The following is a 20,073-nucleotide window of genomic DNA, read 5'->3' on the forward strand; positions in this document are numbered from 1 at the left end:
GAGGCAGAACTATGTGGCGTGACCGAACAGCACATGAATTTAGAGGACTTCAAACGTTTGCGAAGCTGAAATATAAGCCAAAATAGAGAAGCGTTTAAGCGGCGAGGCGTCCTGCTTTCACTGCTTTTAATTTTGCTTGTACTTCTTCGTTCGCATATGCGTTTGCATTGAGGGAGGGAAGGGAAGTATTGTCGCAACATCCCCCCCTTAATAAGTCAAAGTATGGGAGAGGCTTTGAGCGTCCCACTATTAGCCACTGAAGGGGGCAGCCATCTACTCTGGCCCTGTCTCCCTCCCTCCCTACAGCCATCCGCACGTATATGTTCGTGCGATTCTAATGGTGATGAACGTTCTGCAGAGTATATGTGTTCCAGCTAAAGGGAGCAACATTAGGCCTATTAAATACGGTAGTCTTTCTTGGGATACCTGAACATGGAGGTATTAATCTGTCTGTCTGTCTGCCTGTGCATTCATCCGACTGTCTGTCTGTGTCTGTCTGTCTGTCTGTCTGTATGTATGTATGTATGTATGTATGTATGTATGTATGTATGTATGTATGTATGTATGTATGTATGTATGTATGTATGTATGCATGTATGTATGTATGTATGTATGTGTGTGTATGTATGTGTGTGTATGTATGTATGTCTGTGCGTCCATCAATCTGTCTGGGGGTCCATCTGTTTGTCTGTCTGTCTGTCTGTCTGTCTGTCTGTTTTTCTCTCGCCTCTCTGTGCGTCCATCCGTCTGTCCGTGCGTCCATCTGTTCTGTGTGTCTGTCTGTCTGTCTGTCTGTCTGTCTGTCTGTCTGTCTGTGCATCCATCCGTCTGTCTGTGCGTCCATCTGTTTGTCTGTCAGTCTTTCTCTCGCCTGTCTGTGCGGCCATCCGTCTGTCTGTGCGTCCATCTGTTCTGTCTGTCTGTCTGTCTGCCTATGCGTCCATCCATTTGTCTGTGCGTCCATCTGTCCGTCTGTCCTTCTCTCGCCTGTCTGGGCGTTCATCCGTCTGCCTGTGCGTCCGCCTGTCTGCCTGTCATTCTGTCTGTCTTTCTCTTGCCTGTCAGTGCGTCCATCCGTCTGTCTGTGCGTCCATCTATTCTGTCTGTCTCTCTGCCTGTGCGTCCATCCATTTGTGTGTGCGTCCATCTGTCTGTCTATCTGTGCGTCAATCTGTCTGTCTGTTTGTCTGTCTGTCTTTTGGTCTGTCTGTCTCTCTGTCTTTCTCTCGCCTGTCTGTGCGTCCATTCGTCTGTCTGTATGTCCATCTGTTCTGTCTGTCTGTCTGCCTGTGCGTCCATCCATTTGTCTGTGCATCCATCTGTCTGTCTATCTGTGCGTCCATCTGTCTGTATGCTTGTCTGTGTGTCTTTCGGTCTATCTGTCTGTCTGTCTGTTTGCCTGTCTGTCTGTCTGTCTGTCTGTCTGTCACACGATTAAGCGACCCAGTGACAGTATATACAATTTTTCAACGCCCGGCCATCTTGAACTGGTGGCCGCATTCATACTTTTGAACATTGTCTACCAAAAAGCAATAATCACCTCTATGTGAGCCACAACGTGAATACCAAAATATTAGCTGGAGCGTTCCTCCACTAAAATAAGTATTGTGGTGTTTAGAAAAAGTGGGTAACGATTAAGAGTACTAGTTACAAGTTAGGTTGGAATTGAGTAACAGAATATGCACAAAAACTTGGCAGTTCCCACGTACTGTAGGAATCGATGATATGCGAAGCACGAGTGAGAAATGTTATGTCACTTTAAAATCAGCACAAGGTTATGAGGTGGAGCTAAATGACGCTGTACAAGACATCCGCGTCATTATTATTATGTTTGAATGTGTCATTTACTTTCGTCATCTATTCACGTCACGTGATACCAAATTTAGTATATGTGGAGCTAGCGAAACGGCCGCGAGCACGCTATGAGCGTGGTATGTTGTCATGTTTTTACATGACACGCGTGTCAGCATTATCATGTTTCACCAGTCATATATTTAGTCATCCATTGACGTCATGGAACACCCGATTTGGTATTCGTGGATCTAGGAAAACGACCTCGAGCGCATCATCAAGGGCCCAGTATACTCCAGTGTAGCATTGATGCGCGCGCACGTTGGGCACAGCGGCGCTCCGTTAGAAAAACGCGAGCACTCCATAGTCTGGCGCCAGGCGCGACTATCGTCCATTGGCACGGGCCGATCGCAACTAGTGCGAAATGTGACAAGCTGCATTTGGCCCCGATGCGTTACCCAGACAACACTGCGTCTCCCTGTTTTTGTTACGGAATGACTCTGGACGCGCTGAAATGCGCATGCGTCAAAGCCACGCAACGCAGGGCGGACCTGCGAGCATGTGCAGGACGGGCAATTCGCGTGGCAACGCCAGCATGACGCCCTTGACTGTGGAATGTAGCCATCTTCTGACATGACACAAGGATGAATGGATGGATGGATGGATGGATGGATGGATGGATGGATGGATGGATGGATGGATGGATGGATGGACGGACGGACGGACGGACGGACGGACGGATGGATGGATGGATAGATGGATGGATGGATGGATGGATGGATGGATGGACGGACGGACGGACGGACGGACGGACGGACGGACGGATGGATGGATGGATAGATGGATGGATGGATGGATGGATGGATGGATGGATGGATGGATGGATGGATGGATGGATGGATGGATGGATGGATGGATGGATGGATGGATGGATGGATGGATGTGCTCAAAGTCGCCGAAGTTCCCTAACAAATGCTTCGCATTTAAAAGCGTTCTGCCGACGATATTACTTGGACACCTGGCAGTCGTGGTGGGTTGTGCACAAGCACTTGTTTGCCAACAATACTGCCAGATGGCGTCCATATCTCACGAAGCGTGAAGTTATTGTATATGCTACCTTTATAAAGTTAGCATGTACAGTAACTCTAAAGCGATGTTTTGAGACAGAAGACTATCGTGTTTTGATGACATTTGCCACGCCGCACAGAATTGCGAGGCCAAGTTTATTTTACTGCAATAACATGTCTACAGGTTGGAATTGAGTGTTTAAAAAAAAACAGACATCATTGACCACATCTTTCAATTTACTTCAATCAAAGTTATCGGTGCCAATATTTTTCGGTATTATTCTAAACGACATAAACAAAGAGTAAAGTGTACCTGAAAGATTTGTATGGTATTAGACGAAACAATTGTGCTACCTAACTACTGAAAGAAAAATATACATGAGAGCCCCGTGAAAGAACTATGGCTCTACGGAAAGGTCCGGTTCATGGTGCGTCAGACAATACGCCTTTACGAGCAATATTGCTGCAGTAATTGCGTCTTATCAATGTCGGCGTTATTCGCCTCACCCGCACCGCTCTCCATGTCCTCCGGTATCGACTGCACCACGAAACAGCCGAAACACGAGACGCCACTCGCCTTCGCCCTTCCGCCGTTCCTCTTCTCCACTTCGGCCCGCCTCATTCACCTCCGATATTCATTCGGAAAACTAAGTGATGCAGATTGTGGAGGAAAAACTGCATTCGGAATTAGAACTGAAATTCCTCCACCAGGCCCGTGTAACATGGTTTCTGTGAAAGTGGAAGGAGTGTAAGTGGATGCTTTAGTGGACACAGGTGCGACATTGTCTGTGATACGTGCTGATTTGTGTGAACATTTGAGGAAAGTAATGACGCCTTACAACGGCCCCACGTTAGTTGCTGCCCAGGGGAACGTCATTCGCCCTTCCGCGTTTTGTACTGTGCGTGTTTTCATCGATGGCATCCGCCGTCATGTTCAGTTTGCTGTCCTGTCCCGCTGCTCTCACGAACAAATTTTAGGGTGAGATTTTCTATCATCTGCTTCCGCGGCGATTTGTTGTGGACAACGCGTTGTTCACCTCACTGACACCGACTACATGCTTGACGACGACAATCAGAAGCCACTTCGTCTGGTCGCTGCGAAAGACATCGAACTGCCGCCGCTACAAGAGCAAATTGTCAGCACTACGTTCAACGACATCTATCACGGGGATGTATTGGTCTCACCGTCACGACTTTGCGTTCGCAAAGGTATAGTTCTTCCGTCCGGTGTCTTTCGCTATTGCAATGGCTCGGCACTTGTCACCGCTGTGAACTCTACACCGGAGAAGATCTTACTGCCACAGGGCACTACTGTGGCCCGTGTTGCTGACTTCGAGCCTGTATTTGTCACGCAACTTCGGGCCATTGCATTCAAAGAACCTTCCGTCGGTGAGCATGTTTCTTCCTCCGCCTTTACCACCGCTATCAGCAGCGAATCGACATATTCACAGAGGCAGCAGCTGCTCGCATTGTTACAGAAACATGCAAATTCTTTCGATATTTGCTCGTCAAAGCTGGGCCGCACTAATACTACAGCACATCGAATTCAAACTGTTGGGACATCTATCGTAAACCGCCGACCCTACCGCGTGTCTGTAGCTGAAAGAAAAAATTTAGAAGAAAATTTTGTGGACTTGCTTAAACGGGAAGCCATCTGTCCCTCATCTAGCCCTTGATCGTCTCCTATTGTTTCGGTCCGTAAAAAGGATGGCTCTGTGCGTTTTTGCGTGGACTACCGGGCGCTCAATAGGATCACATGCAAGGACGTGTACCCTGTGGCACGCATTGAGGACGCCCTTGATTCCCTACAAGGCGCAGAATTCTTTTCAAGCATCGACTTGCGTTCTGGGTACTGGCAGATCTCCATGCATGAAGACGATAAGGAGGAAACGGCGTTCGCAACCCCCGACGGGCTATATGAATTCAACGTGATGCCTTTCAGACTCTGCAACGCGCCCGCGACTTTTGAGCGCATGATAGATACCGTGCTGCGCGGCTTGAAATGAAAAAGTTGCCTTTGCTACTGGGACGACATTACTATCTTTTCGTCTACGTTTTCTGAGCCCCTAGAACAATTGGATTACGTTTTGACGTGCCTTGCCGGCGCCGGGCTTCAAAGAAACATTAGTAAATGCTCTTTTGCTAGCAAATCTTTCAAGGTCTTAGGAAACGTCGTTAGCAAAGGTGGCATCCGGCTCGAACCTGACAGGATTTCTGCAGTCCTTCACTTTTCGCGTCCCGAAAAACCAAAGGAGCTTCGCAGTTTCCTTGGCCTCGCCTCCTATTTTCGCCAGTTTATCCAGAACTTCGCTTCTATTGCTGCTCCATTACACCAACTACTTGCTTCCAACGTCCCCTTTCTGTGGTCTCAAGAATGCCAAACAGCATTCGACCTGTTGAAGCGGGCACTCACGTCTGAACCTCTGCTCTGCCACTTTGACGAAGCCGCACCAACTATCCTCCATACCGACGCTAGCGGCCTTGGTATAGGAGCCGTACTTCTACAACGCGACAAGTCTTCCCTGGAGAAAGTTATTGCATATGCCAGTCGCGTACTCACCCCTGCCGAAAAGAACTACACTATAACTGAGCAAGAGTGTTTGGCTGTGGGTCGGTCGGTCCAGACGTTCCATCCCTATCTTCACGGCCGTCACTTCACAATCGTTACGGAGCACCATGCCTTATGCTGGCTTTCTACACTGAAGAACTTGTCCGGATGTTTGGGTCGGTGGATAGTACGCTTGGAGGAGTACGACTTTGACATAACTTACAATTCAGGCAGAAAACATCAAGACGCCGACGCTTTATCTCGTTGCCCGCTTCCAACTACCCATATCTTCGTTGGTGAGAACTCAACCGCCACATCTACCAAAGTTCATACGCTCGCATGAATAAGGCTACCCTTTTCGGATGACGCGCCAACATTTATCTCCAACCAGCGGTCCGATTCATACTGCAGACGCAATGGACCACCTTTCGTGAGCTTCTCATCCACCCAACGCGCGACTCCATCGTCAACTCCTGCACTTTAGGCAGGACAATGGGATTCTCTACCGCTACGTCTATCACCCTGACGGTCAGCGCTCGGTTCCTGTACTGCCACGCTCTCTTCGACTTCAGGTACTCGAAGCCTTCCACGACGACTTGACTGCTGGTCATCTTGGTTTTAAAAAAAAACTCTTGACCGCATTCGATGTCGTTATTACTGGCCTGGCCTTTCTTCTATTGTAGCGCGGTACGTCCGCTTCTGCTACCCATGCCAGCGTCGTAAACTCCCCACGTCTGCTCCTGCTGGACCTCTACAGCCACTTCCGTGCCTTTCAATGCCGTTCTAGGTTGTAGGTGTTGACCTTTACGGGCCTCTCCCCGTCCCATCGGCTGGCAAACGATGGATAGTGACCGCCGTGGACCACCTGACACGTTACGCTGAGACTTCCACTGTTATTTCAGGCTCAGCTGTGGTAGTTGCAGACCTTATTCGTCACGCCATAATACTGCGTCATGGGGCTTCTCGTGTACTGCTTAGTGACCGCGGCAAAGTGTTCCTGTCACAAATGGCAAATGAAGTACGGCGCGCTTCTGGAAGTACTCACAAGACAGCTTCAAGCTACCCCGCTCAAACAAATGGTCTCACAGAAACATAGCACCGAACCCTTGCTGACATGATAGCCGTTTACGTCTAACCCGACCACAAAAACTGGGATACTCTTTTACCATTCCTGACATTCGCTTACAACACCGCCATTCAGCAAACAACTTGCTACTCACCGTTTTACCTCGTGTACGGACGCACCCCGACTACCTTTCTCGACGTCTACTGCTTTACCAGCCATGGGAATTCATGTCAGTCTTCTAGCGATGAATACTTTCCCGCCTTGCCCAGTCTCGCCACCAGGCTCGCATCAATACTGAAGCGAGACAGCGCGAGCGGAAGATCATCTATGATGAATCCCACCACGCTGTGTCTTTCCTGTCTGGTGACGAGGTGCTGCTTTTGACACCTATTCGCACTCCTGGTCTTTGTGACAAATTCAAACCACGCTTCATTAGGCCACACATTGTTTTAGAACAGACTTCGCCGGTTAATTATCATGTGACATCACTCGTCGCCCCAACAGACCGCCGCTACCGCAGCACAGAGATTGTCCACGTTTGTCGCATGAAACCTTTCACGCGACGTTCCCCGTCACTTTGACTTACGGCGGCCAGGGTGTCCGCTTCCAAGTGGGGGGAATTAGTGTGGGCATTTGTTACCTACATCGTACTAATCCCTGCAAGATCACAATCACCATCATCTGCTTGTCTCCTTGTCCTCATTGCGACTCTGGATCATCATCATCGTCATCGTCTGTGTACTGGCTCTGCCCGCTCGTTTTGCGAGGTCTTTCCTCAAATAAACGCTGACGCAGCCAAGACTACAAGACTACCACGACTTCATAATATATATATATATATATATATATATATATATATATATATATATATATATATATATATATATATATATATATAGCTATATATATATATAATCACCACCGGCGACTGCCATTTCACCGTGTTGGAGCGAATCCTTCGCCTTCTACGAAAAACATTAGTGGTGGTGGTAAAACATCTAAATGGCAATAAAAGATTGCAGAGAGATGATTGAGTTGGGGTCTCATTGGCCTCCTCTCCTCCCAGCACGAGGTTGAACCCCTATTCCGAAGCACCAATAGCAAGTGCCACTCACGTCCGTTGAACTAGGGCCTTCTGGGTCTTCAGTTCGTGACCGCCAAGCAGGGCCGCCTCCCAGTCATCTCTCGTGCAGATGGGGTTTAGGGGCATATATGAATTTGAGTGGAGAAATATCTCAACTGCATGCACAACTTACCACGCATCAAAAACGCTCGCTAGAGTCCTGATGCTCCTTCAGTAAGGAGCTGTTTAAGTAACGGCTCACGAGTGTACCAATGTCGCCTGTCTCTCAGATCACTCACGTATTGATAAAAATATTCAAAATGTCGTTAGGTCCAATTGTGAAATATACCGAAATTATGTCAGCTTGTTTGTCGACACACAAGGATTTATCCGCATAACTCAGAGTTTGATCGGAAACTGGGGTCAGTACTCGTTTAAATCAATGTTTATTCGCCATCTTACCTTCACGGCGACATTCAAGTGCTCGGTCTCCTTCTCGATAGGTTTGGCGTGCTCCGCGCCTGCAGCGGGTGATACCATCCTATTGGGAGACAACAGCGCCAGGAAATTGGCTGCTGGCGATGCCACTGGATGTGGAGCCGCAGCTGCATTGGGAACAGCCGCTGGGTTTTGAACAGCCCCCGCATTGGCAACAGCCGTGGCATTAGGAACCACCGCTGCACTGGGAATAGTGGGTGGACCGGCAACAGCTCTTGGCTTCTGTGGCGGAGCAGGCACCTGCACATTTGCATAACTGTTTTTTTTAATTTTGTTTACGAAATTCATGCATAGGCTCAACCCAATGTCCGTGTCTTTACAAACTTTAAAACAGCTCACAGGGTTCTCGAGCACTCGAATAAAACGCAATCCTTCGTAAGGTTTCTCTACCTCAATTGCTTTTTGCACTGGCTCCAAGATCGGAGGCACCTCACTAAGTTTCATTTTGCATTGCCTCCAAGATGTGACTACTTTTAACCAAGTTACAATGTCACGTGATGACGTTAGGTCACGTTAAAAACACTTGGCAGTGCCAACAAATGGGACAGAGAAGGTGCACGAACAACTCTTCTGCCATTCGTTACGTCACGTGATGTCAAAATTACGTCATAGCGACGTCACAAATTTTGGTGTGACGTTTACGTCATCCGGGGGCGATGATTTGTTTTCATCGCTTTTCTCCGAGCCGCGGGATGTGTGCGGTAAAGTTTCGCGTTTGAGGAGGGATAGTGAGGACACCTTTACTAAAGGGCTCCTAAACCTCCGACAGAAGCTCGAGTGCTCCTTTCCGTTTCCTCTATGGAGAACAGCTGGCATGACGTCAATCGACGTTGTGTGCAATACAAATAACGCTGCTTACAAGGGACACTGTCATTGAGCGAAGGAAAGCCTGCTTTCGGCTAGCCGATGCACGCGCCTTTTGCATTTCCACGTCGGGCGCTGAGGAAGGGCGAGAGGTCGTGAGAAAAGCCGACGGGCGCAGCCAAGCGAAGGAAAGAGCGAAAGGAGAAAATGCGTGCAACTCCACCAGCGCTCACTGCAGAATTGTACACAACTGCAACGCGACGTCCACATTTCGGCCTCTTGGTGGTTTACGGCTTCTTAGAGCATCGTGTACACTCGCACGTTAGTGTGCATATGCGGGATCAGGAAGGTCATCCGGGGTTATGAACATGAAATGCACATATCCGTTCATGTTTCCAAATTGGGTTCAAGTCCACCCAAATGACCGTCCTGTCACCGTCCCTTGTCCGCACTTTTTCGGTGCGCTTCTGCCAAATTTTTAGACATAAACGTAATCGACCTGGCCTAACTTCCCATCTTGCTGCACATATCCGGTGGCGAAAGCACTTAGGCCACGCCGTAAAATGAAAAGTTGGGCTCTAATTAGTTGCAAATTGAGAATAAATGTAAGCTCCGCCCACAGGAGTCTGTGTCGCAGTTTCCATTGACACCTGTCCGGTAACATTAACTTGTTTTTGTGACTGCAAGCACTGAAGGCGCATTTCAGGTATAGGTTATGCTGTAGAGACAGACACATGTGTACTAGGTAGCTGTAGACGTACATTACAAACTTCTCGCTCACACGTACCCAAAAAAATTGGTCATGAATCGGGCATTATATATATATATATATATATATATATATATATATATATATATATATATATATATATATATATATATATATATATATATATATATATATATATATACAAGGTGTCGCACGTAGCTTGAGCCCGAAAATATGCCGGAACACGTAATTACGACGTGACCAAATGTATGTTACTCACCGTTGCCCGTTGCCTGGAGTTATTCAGACTATTTTTTGTGTTCTAAACTATTGCTTAATTAGATATGCTTATTTAGCTAACTTTTCAAGAAATGATTAGACATAAAAAATTTCAGAGAGAAAGTTGTAGATCGCTTTGCAAAACGTTCGATTAGACAGTTCTGAACTCTATATCTGTTAGGTATTAGTGTTTTTCTGCTAATCGTAAATACCGGTGAAATACAAAAAATACGATGTGACAAACCCGTGCGCGCGTCAGTGCGCCCGATGATACTAGTGCTCCCGTACATTCCACGTACGAGCGACACGCTTCCCTTGCACTGGTTCATGACAGCGATAAGCAGTCACAGCGGTTATCGTTTTTGTCACTTATAGCAAAACGTGTTCTTCGTAAAGCCATCACCATCGTTGCGGCCCTGCCGAGAGAGCACAATGGGGCAAATGCTATGCTCATTCGTTCGCGGAACGTTAGAGAGCACTAGAATCATTGCGCGCGATGGAGTACGACAGGGTTTGTCACGTGGTATTTTTGTATTTCGCGGGCATTTGTAAGCAGCAGAAAAACACTAATACATAACAGGCATATAGTTCAAAGCTGTCTAATCGGACGTTTTGCAAAGCGATCTACAGCTTTGTCTTTGCTATTTTTATCAATCTCGTTCCTTGAGGTAATTAACTAGCATTTGAGAACACGAAAAATTGTCTGACTTACTCCAGGCAACGGTGAGCAACATGCGTTTGGTCGCGTCATAATTACGTGTTCTGGCATAACTTTAAACTCTAATTCAAGTCACGTGGGACACTCTGCATATTAAACTCATAGCAGAGAGAGGGGGGGTTAAAAAAAGTCGGTAACGATTTAGAGTACCGGGTACTCTACTATGGGAGAGCTTAAGCCGTCCCTACCATAACACACTCTGCTTTGTGTAATGCTACGGAATAACAAAATATTTTGCATAAAGTATTCCTGAGATGGATAACAGGTTAGAAGAATGAATTCATGATAAATATAGACCACCACGTGTCCCTGGTTCTCACTTGAAGACTCAACTTCCAGTGAAACTTCAGCAACTATTTCGACATCACTGCTCCCCCATACCCAATATTTTAGGTAGAGATGACAAACTTTTATTTCTTATTATGCCTGTTATGTATATTCACAGCCAAAAAGTACCTACTTTGTTAGCGGAAACTGCCTAGCTTGACTGTCATGCTCAGATGAATGACACGTGCGCTGCAACTGTGTGGACGGTGCCTGTACTTATTGTTAGGCTGTAAATAAATAACAAACGCTATGTTATGTGCATGGCTCGGCAGACTCCTACGTGTAGCACTTCCATCGGCCACAGGCTTTCACGACGTGTATGTACTAAACGGCACAATACAGAGTGTAACACCGATCAGCAAAAGAGACCAGACCGAACACCGTTCATTGTTCCACCATTTTCAAATCGGAGTACACAGACCTCTAGAGGCTTAAGTATATGCGTCAACTACAGCCTACACCGAAGACAACAAGCTGGGCACACATGTACGGTTATAGGGTACACGTATTTGCGAGTAAAAAGTTTCAAATTTATGTCGAGGGTTCCAACGTGCACCTTGGCAGTAAAAGTCCAATCGCTGAGCACCAATGGCAAGAATTAAGGAAATGCTGAAATCGGTGAGTCTACCAAGTGACTCGCCTAAATCAAGAAACTAGGCGACAGGCAAGCCAACATGAACAATAAATTATAAGCGCCAATTAGACGAGGACGAACAAGCACGCTTGACACTCAGGCACCGACTTTCACCATTTTATTAAAGCAAGGGGTAGGGGATATATAACAGCACACGTGACCTTACATTATGCAGGCACAGGAGGCATAAAATAAGACATCACGAGTCAAACTGTCTAGCGTGACTCATAATCTTAACATTTATCGATCGTTCCATACAAAAATGCCCGAACTCCCACATTTGGAAATCCAACAACACTTGTATAAAGCTTGAGTTCCGTCCTCAAGAGGAGAACGCGAAAGCGTAGTTTGATTCCCTTCACACGCCATTACCAGTCGCTAGCCAGGCTACGCTACCCCCTTTCCCCCTAGTTGCGCAGGGCAATAAGGTTGCTTATGCGATTGGCTCAAGTACCCACTGCTCGTCCGTAAGGCATCACCGGCATTTGCGTAGTTGGGTACTTATAATAGTTGATATTGCCATTAATAACTGTGCCTCTGTGCTTTATAACTGGCCAGAATTTAAACCAAGCACTTATGTAATTAGCATGTTTTGATGCCTGGTATGATTCTACGCTTCTGCCGCGCAGTATTACATGCATCAAGAAAACTCTTCGTACTATTTGACACTCTTGTAGGTTCTTTCTTTGAAACAATTTCAAGCATTGGCGTGGCTCTGGGAAGAACATCTGCTTGCCACGGGGTAATACTGGGATCAATTCCCATTGAAACTGACCTTTCGTAATATTGAAATAATCGCATCTATCTCAAATTTTCGCTCATGGACAACGCCGATTTTTCGTTCACAAGTACGGGCCCAACGTCGGAAGTGCTGCGAAACCAGCCTCTGAATGCTATGGCTCTAATACCGTACAATCTATTTCAACTCGAGCCACGTGAAACTTGATAAGCCTTATTGATACCAAACCTGTGTTTTTGCCATTCATGCATGTTTGCGTGCAACATGGGCGTAGAGCGACAACCCTTATTGTATACTACCATATATTTGCTGCATTGTGGCTAGTGAACCTTTGCAAATATTCGTAACAAGAACATCTGGGTTTCTCGTCCGATAATCACGACATAATGATGAGCCATGCTCTTGTGAAGGGCTCCGGAAATTTCGAGCACTTGGGGTTCTTTGCAGGACTCCTAAAATTAAGTACAAGGACATCGTCCACTGTGTCTGCAGCAAAACAAGACCCTCGTGGCCGGGATCAAACCCGCAACTCTATTCACATCAGCCGCAGGATACGCTAACTATGGCGTACCACAGCGGTGGCCAAATCTACTCAAAACGTATGCCTCGCTAAACATATCAGTCAGGCTTGGGAACATAGCACAGGGGAGAAACGCAGCAAAAGTATTCCTTGAAGGTGTTGCATTAGTGCTCTACGTTGTAGGCTGGATTACAAGCGGAGACGCTTTATTCACCCTAAAGTTGAAACATGCGATACGTTTTCTTACCTTCGCCATAACAATGGGTCGTTCCTCTTCTTTCTTATCTTCGTTTCGAACAGTGATATGAGTGCGTGAACTTCACTAAATGTCCATTTTTTGCAATCGAAATGTTCATGTCAGACGACCATCCACAAATGGTAGATTAATCACGGAAAAAAAACACATGTACATGCCAATAATAGCAACTAGCAACTATGGTTCGCAACTTTAAACAACCATACGGCTTGTTTGAGATTCTCTTCATCTCTTTGCTGTTGACATGGCACTATAGAAAACTGGACGTCACTGCATCGACTGTCTTAGCAGCTGGTCATGGAGCGAAATAAAAGAAGCGTGGAAGCTTGGGCAAGTTGGTAGGACATAACTGAATGCAGGAACAGCGATACCTACAAGTAGTTACTTCGTAACTACGGAAGCGAAAAAACAAAGACAGACTGTCCTTGTTTTTCGCTTCCGTAGTTACGAAGTAACTACTTGTAGGTTGCGCTGTTTCTGCATTCAGAAATAATTGAGGTGGTATTGTTCCGCTGCAGAAAAATTCTTAATTGAATTATCATAGATTTATTCTAACCATTGTATAATTCATATGTATATACACGTTATGTATGATCTTTTCTATCTGATTATTCGCTTCTTCGTCAATTTTTCAGAGTGGGCGTGAGTCATACATATATAGGCCATCCTCATCATCATCTCGTCTCATTCGAAGCAGCTATTGTTTACCTCAGGGCATGCATGCTTATGCTGCTACACTTTCCCCCAACTAAAACAAATGAAGAAGAGGATGTGAACAGTGTTTCAGTGGTGGAGCAGACGGAATAGATGAACGGGGAGATATTGAGGTGAGCTGCTGAGCTGGGTTGTGAGTCCAATAGGGTGTACGAAGCATGTACATAAACGCAGTCACAAATCGAGTTGGTACTGTTTTGATAAAAGACCTCATATGGTCTCTTGTGTAGCGTGTCGCGAGGGCCAATGCCGGGCAGGAAGCATCCAGGCAGGGGCAAGGCAAAAGATAGCCAGAAGGAAACAAAACGGCTATATTTTGAACGTATGTACTGAACGTGAACGAGGAAGCCTTCGACGCTAGTAGTGGTGGCGGTAAACTTTTCATTTTGAAATGAACTAGACAGTTTTTTTGCGCAGGAGTGGCAGTACCTAGTCTGGGACGCCATTGAAGAATACCACCGCTCGATTTCATGCCACCAAAGACCATTGCGTATCCAAGGTAGAGCAGCCAAGCAGGTGCTCCTCCCAAGCCTCTCTGGAGTGGATGAGGAAGGGGGGTGAAAAAGAGAGTGGAGTAGCAGGACATGAAGCCACAACGTTAAAGGTGTCGGCTAACATATGACAAGTTGAACACGTACAAGAGATATTCGGTACGAAGTCCCGGGTGACCGCTGGACTAAGGGAATTGTAAGTGTGAAGTCGGCGTAGTAGTCGTTCGTCCGTTTTCGCCAGATGGCATGCGGAGGCAGGGTAAAGTCGGCGTGAACTTCGATAGTAATCTAGAATATCACGGTAGCATGTAAGACTCGAGCTCCCAGGATCCGACTCAGGACAACAAAGGGCAGCGATCCGGAGGAGAGAATCGTGGGCCGCGGCATTCACCACTTCGTTGCCAGGAAGACCTGTGTTGCCTGGAGTCGAAGCTTCTTTTACGGAGTGAGGCATAAAGCACCAGAAAGTGGCTTCAAGGAGATGATCAGCCAATAGGGTTATGAAACCCTGGATGTAACGAGAACAGGGAGAGCCTGTTAAGATAATGTGAACAGTGTGATCGAAAGCAGCCAAAGCGATGGCAATCTCCTCTGCGTGAGTTTCACTGTAGACTCTAAAGCAGAGGCCATCGACGTGTTCGCCCTTTGTGATCACAGCTTCTGTGTAATGACCCAGAGTGGAAGGGGCCGAGACGTCTACGTAGGATACGCCGGGGCGATTGAAGTGACGCGCCTGAAGGGAAGCAGTACGCGCTTGCCTGCGAGCGGAGTGTTGTTCGGGGTCCATGTTACGGGGTTGTGGCTCCGCCCATAACTTCTGGTACCATAGTTAGGGCACTCAAAATGGGGGGACTGGGGCCAGCGATTGTGTTGAGACCAAGTCTGTGGAGCAGGCGGCACCCGGAAGGCGTCTCCGATAGACGACTAAGTTGGTTGACGCGATTGGCTGCCCGTAGCTTCGCGAAAGAGTTGTGCACTCCCAGAGCCACAAAGCCGCTATTAGATGTGGCGATGGGAAGGTCCAGCGCACGTTTATACACGGAGCGTAGAAGAGTATCAAGTTGGTGTTCGTGCTGACGACGCAGGCGAAGTTAGGGTGAGGAATAGAAGACTCGACTGGTCACAAACTCGTCGGCCAGCGAGAGGGAGTGGGTCTCTCGGAGGCCACCACGTTTAGTAGATAGCCGCCAGATCATACGACTCACTTGCTCAGTGGTGTGTTTGAGGGAGGATATGATGCCCTTAGTGTCCAATGAGGACGAGAGGTGCAACTCAAGAATCCGAAGGTGTTGGCCTGACGGAACAGGTCTGAGGGGGGGGGGAGATATCTGGGGTGGTGGTTGGCATAAGACCAATAGAACGGCCGATTTGGTGGGGGAGTAATCGAGGCCGCAAAAAGCGGCGTAAGTGTTCACTAAAAGTCTGTCGTAGACGCTCCTCAATTTGAGCTGGAGAGCATGTTTTGTCCTTATTGTTATATCATCCGCATAGAGGGCATGGTGTACCCCCTCGACCTCGTTAAAGAGGGAAGGGAGCTTCATCATGGTCAAGTTAAACAGGAAGCGTTACAATACTACCGCCTGAGGTGTAACGCACGTGCCGAGTTGCGACGGGCCGTGTTCGGTAGAGTCAGGGGGAAGGAAGACCACGCGATTCGAAAGGAAAGGCGGGAACGTAGTTGAAGGTCTTCTGTACACAACCTGTAGTAGAAAGGTTAGCACGAATTCTACTATATTTGAAATTATCGAACGTGCCTCAAAGATCGAGAGCTAAAACGAATTTTTTATTGTGGCGCATAGTAGCGGGTTCTATGAGATTGTGTTGTAGCTGGAGCAGGACATCCTGCACCGAAAGAAGTGGGTGAAAGCAAAACAACGTACATGAATCCTGGGACCTCGACACCATTCTAAATCGCTCTCACAATGTCATACCTCTTGTAGTTTAACCGTTCCCTATTTTTGACTACAGCTGCACTCTTGTCACCCTTAGTCATTACGTATCATTCGTGCTCTGTTAGGTACTCAGCCCCGTAATTTATCTATACGCCAAAATATTTCTAATTATCCACTTTTTTGTAGCCTGACTTCCTGTACCTTATGCTCACTGCTTCTGTTATCATTAAAAATAATGATTGCCGATTTTTCTCTGTTGAACTTGAAATTGAACCTTACTCCCTCATTCCCCAGTTGTCTATCAATCCCTGCAGATCTTCCTTGTTGTCAGATTATATTGCTACATCATGTGCATACATCAATGCTGGTAATAACTGTTCAATGTGTTCTCCTTGCTTCCAAAAATACACGCTGAAGCTGAGTCTTCTCCTCCCTAATTTGGCATCTAGTCCCTGTAGATACAGCATAAATAACAAAGGTGACAAGGTGCATCCCTGTGGAAGCCCGCGTTGTATCTGTATAGTTTCAGATTCCTGTTTTTCTATTTTATAACTATCTTCTCACATTTATAAATGTTCTTTAGAAGATTACTTATTTATATTACCACATCTAATGTGTCCAGTATTCCCCACAAGCCTCCTTGAATCACACTCTCGTAAGCTCACTTGATATCTGAAAATACCAGCCACAGAGATCTGTGTTCTTTTTCCGCTATTCCATTACACTTCATCAATGAAAACAGATTGTACTTCAACCTCCTCCGTTTACGGAATACATTTTGTAGTTCTCCCAGCACCCCCTCATTGTCCACCCATTTCTGTAGTCTTCCCTGTATTTTCAGCATCACCACCCTGTAAACTGCTGTTTTCACTGTTATAGGACTGCAGATGTTTATATCGGCTTTGTCCCCATTTCCTTTATAGATAACGCTCCTCCTGCGTGGTTTCCACTCGTTAGAGGCTCCACCATCTATAATTGCTTTGTTCGATGCCTTTCTTATTGTTTGCTGAGAGTTTCGTCCTAGTTGCTTCATTCGCAAAACTAGTATGCCATCAGGGCCTGTTGATGCGTTATTAGAAACCATTTTCTCTGCCCTTTCCCACTCCCGTTGTCCCAGTGAAGCCACCGCGCTAATTGGTCCATCCTCATCTGCTATGGTGCATGCAGCGCTTTCTTGGTGTTTAAGTTATTCTGTCATCATTAGTTTTTATATATTCTATTGCCTCAACCCCTTCTAGTGTGTCCTTTGAACTGTAGGTATGAACCTCTGTTACGTGTTTGTCTTATTACTCAGAGGATGGAGATGGTTTCAAAACTTTGCAGCAGCATTTCTATCCTTTTCGTTTACTTCCGCTATTCATTGGGCCCCCTTTCTTCTGGTCTTTTCGCTGATCGAATTGGACGCTTCCCTTCTCCAGCTGATAAAGTTATCCCATATTCTTTTACATCATATTATGATTCGCCCCCCTGTTACGCATACCTGTGTTCTTTGGAGGCTTTCTGACGTCTTCCTATGGCTCTTTACACTTCCTCATTCCACCAGCTCTCGCGCTCGTTTCTCCTCTTCCTGGTTGATTTGACTCGTACCTAAGCAAGCTCTAACTCGATCGAGTTAGATTTGTGTACATCAACTCTGTTTTGGTATCCTCGGTGATTACTTTCTCAATTTCTTTAGTTGCTCTTTGTGTTTGCATTTATTAGTAATTATCACCGCGTTGTCTCTTATAATGAATTCTTTCCATTCTCATTTCCCTTTCCAAAACTCAGCTTGATACGTTTACGATCCCTACCAAAGCTTCTGGACACATATTCATCTATGTTCATCACACTTAGCCAATCATACATCATATGTGACATCATTGCGTAATCTATCGTTGACTGAAGCCTTCCCACCTCTCATGTTATAAACCCTTCGATTTTAACAGCGCTGTGCAAATGAATAAATCATGCACTTCGCAGATACCCATCAGCATTCTGCATGTTTGGTCAGTATATCCATCCACACCTCCTATGTGTGCATTCATATCTCCAAATGAAATTATCTCGCGCTCTTCTCCTAGTTCGTCAATGTCATTTTCTATGCACTGCGCCATTTTTTGGTTTTTCTCTCTGGCTCTTGCTTCTGTCCACAAGTATGTAAAACCCAAGAGCGTTATCTGCCGTGCCACTTTCCCTTTTAGCAATAAATGTTTCCTGTGCTCCTGCTTGACCCTTTGTCAGTCTTTACTTTTATGAAGGAATGCCACAATACCACCCCTGCCCCGCCGTAGTGGTATGGTGGCTAAGGTACTGAGCTGCTGAACTGCAGGTCATGGGATCGAGTCCCGGCTGCAGCAGCTGTGTTTTAAATCGTGGTGAAAAGGTTGTAAGCCCGTGTGCTCAGATTTTGAAACATGTGAAAGGACCCCAGATGGTCGAAATTCCCGGAGCTCTCCACTACGGCGTCTCTTATTATCATATGGTGGTTTTGGGACGTCAGACCCCACAAATCAATAAATACGTACCACGCCCCTAAATATGTACCACGCCACCTGTTCTACTACGATATTCCCATGCGTGGTAGGGATTTTTAGGTGGTTGTCCGATGAGCCTAGGTTGTGCTTCTACAAACTCATATACCGTCAGCTTCTCCTCCCTTAGCTGTTTTTCTATCTCTTCCCATTTCAGCCTATTCCTGCCAATCTCCAAGTTGAATACCCACGTCTGAATTGGCTTGGCCGGCATGGCAATGTCAATTTCTGCCCTGAAATCAACATGTCTTCAATATCATATCGAGTCGTATCTGCCTATACCACCTGCTAAAGTGTCGCCCTGTTTGTTTTTCTTTGTTACTAGCTATCGTCGACCCCGTAGGGCCCACGTGCCCCCTAAAGAGCTACTGCGCGTCCTGCAAGTCGCCAACCTTCCTTAATACCAATCCTCCCATCGAAGTGAATCCTGTCTCGTTGAAAACAGCCCCACCTATGCACCACCCCACCTAGTGGTGCGAGTGCCACAGCGCCATCTAGTTAGTGCTCTGAGTACTAGCGGTGGCTACTACGACACGGGATTAGCCTACGTCTTAAGGAGCTTCGACCATAAAAGAAGTCTTTAGAGAGTGTAACCACAGTTTAACTCAAGCCTAATTCGAAAAGTGCTGCGAGATTTCTTAAAAGGCAGCGCAAAAAACACCTTGAGGCAAAAAAAGCAGCGTGATGCTGTAGTCGCAGCAAGCTTCTTGGGCCGCAGGGCCACTTGAGATGTTGAGCGAATGCGGTGACGTCATTCTCGGCACTTCACGCTATTTACAACACTAGCACTGCTAAAGCGTAGGGCCCCTTGATTTCATTATGTGGTGGTTTGTCAGAATTAGGTCACAGAGGCTATGGTTGAAGATGCGATATATGCTCGTTCACGCAGCACTCGGCCCTTTGTTGTACCAGCAGATAACGTCAATCAGAAACAAATAGAAAAATTTATTACTACGAAATCGGTGGGTTGTAGACAATAATACCTTAAAGTAGGATGGAGCTTAATTTGGGAGTTACTGGAAACGTATCGTTCCCCGAAAAAAGGGGCGACACATCGTTAAGGCTTTGAAAGGCAGAAACTGAATATCTTGATAATTTTTCGCGATGTCAAAAGTGTTTGACAATGCGTCTGACTGTCCATGCTTGTGGTTTACTGCATGTATTTGCTGGCGAAGCCTCGAATTCAGTTAGATAAAAGTAGCACCTTTCCTGTCACTCTTGTTCTTCTAAGTGCTTTCTTTTTGTGCTAAAATTGTTTCATAAATGTTTTTTGTCATTACTTATGTCACTCATATTTTGCCTATCAAAAGGCGGCATTCCGAGACCGCAATATCGGCAACGCTGATGCAAATATGTATAGGGTGAAATGGGGAAGGAAATAGCCTATATCACGTCCTTAGCGTCTGAAATTAATCGCCATTACTCTTTTTTTAAATTTCGTTCCATC

This window comes from Rhipicephalus microplus, chromosome 7 (assembly GCF_043290135.1).
Source record: "Rhipicephalus microplus isolate Deutch F79 chromosome 7, USDA_Rmic, whole genome shotgun sequence".
Classification (NCBI taxonomy): Eukaryota; Metazoa; Arthropoda; class Arachnida; order Ixodida; family Ixodidae; genus Rhipicephalus; species Rhipicephalus microplus.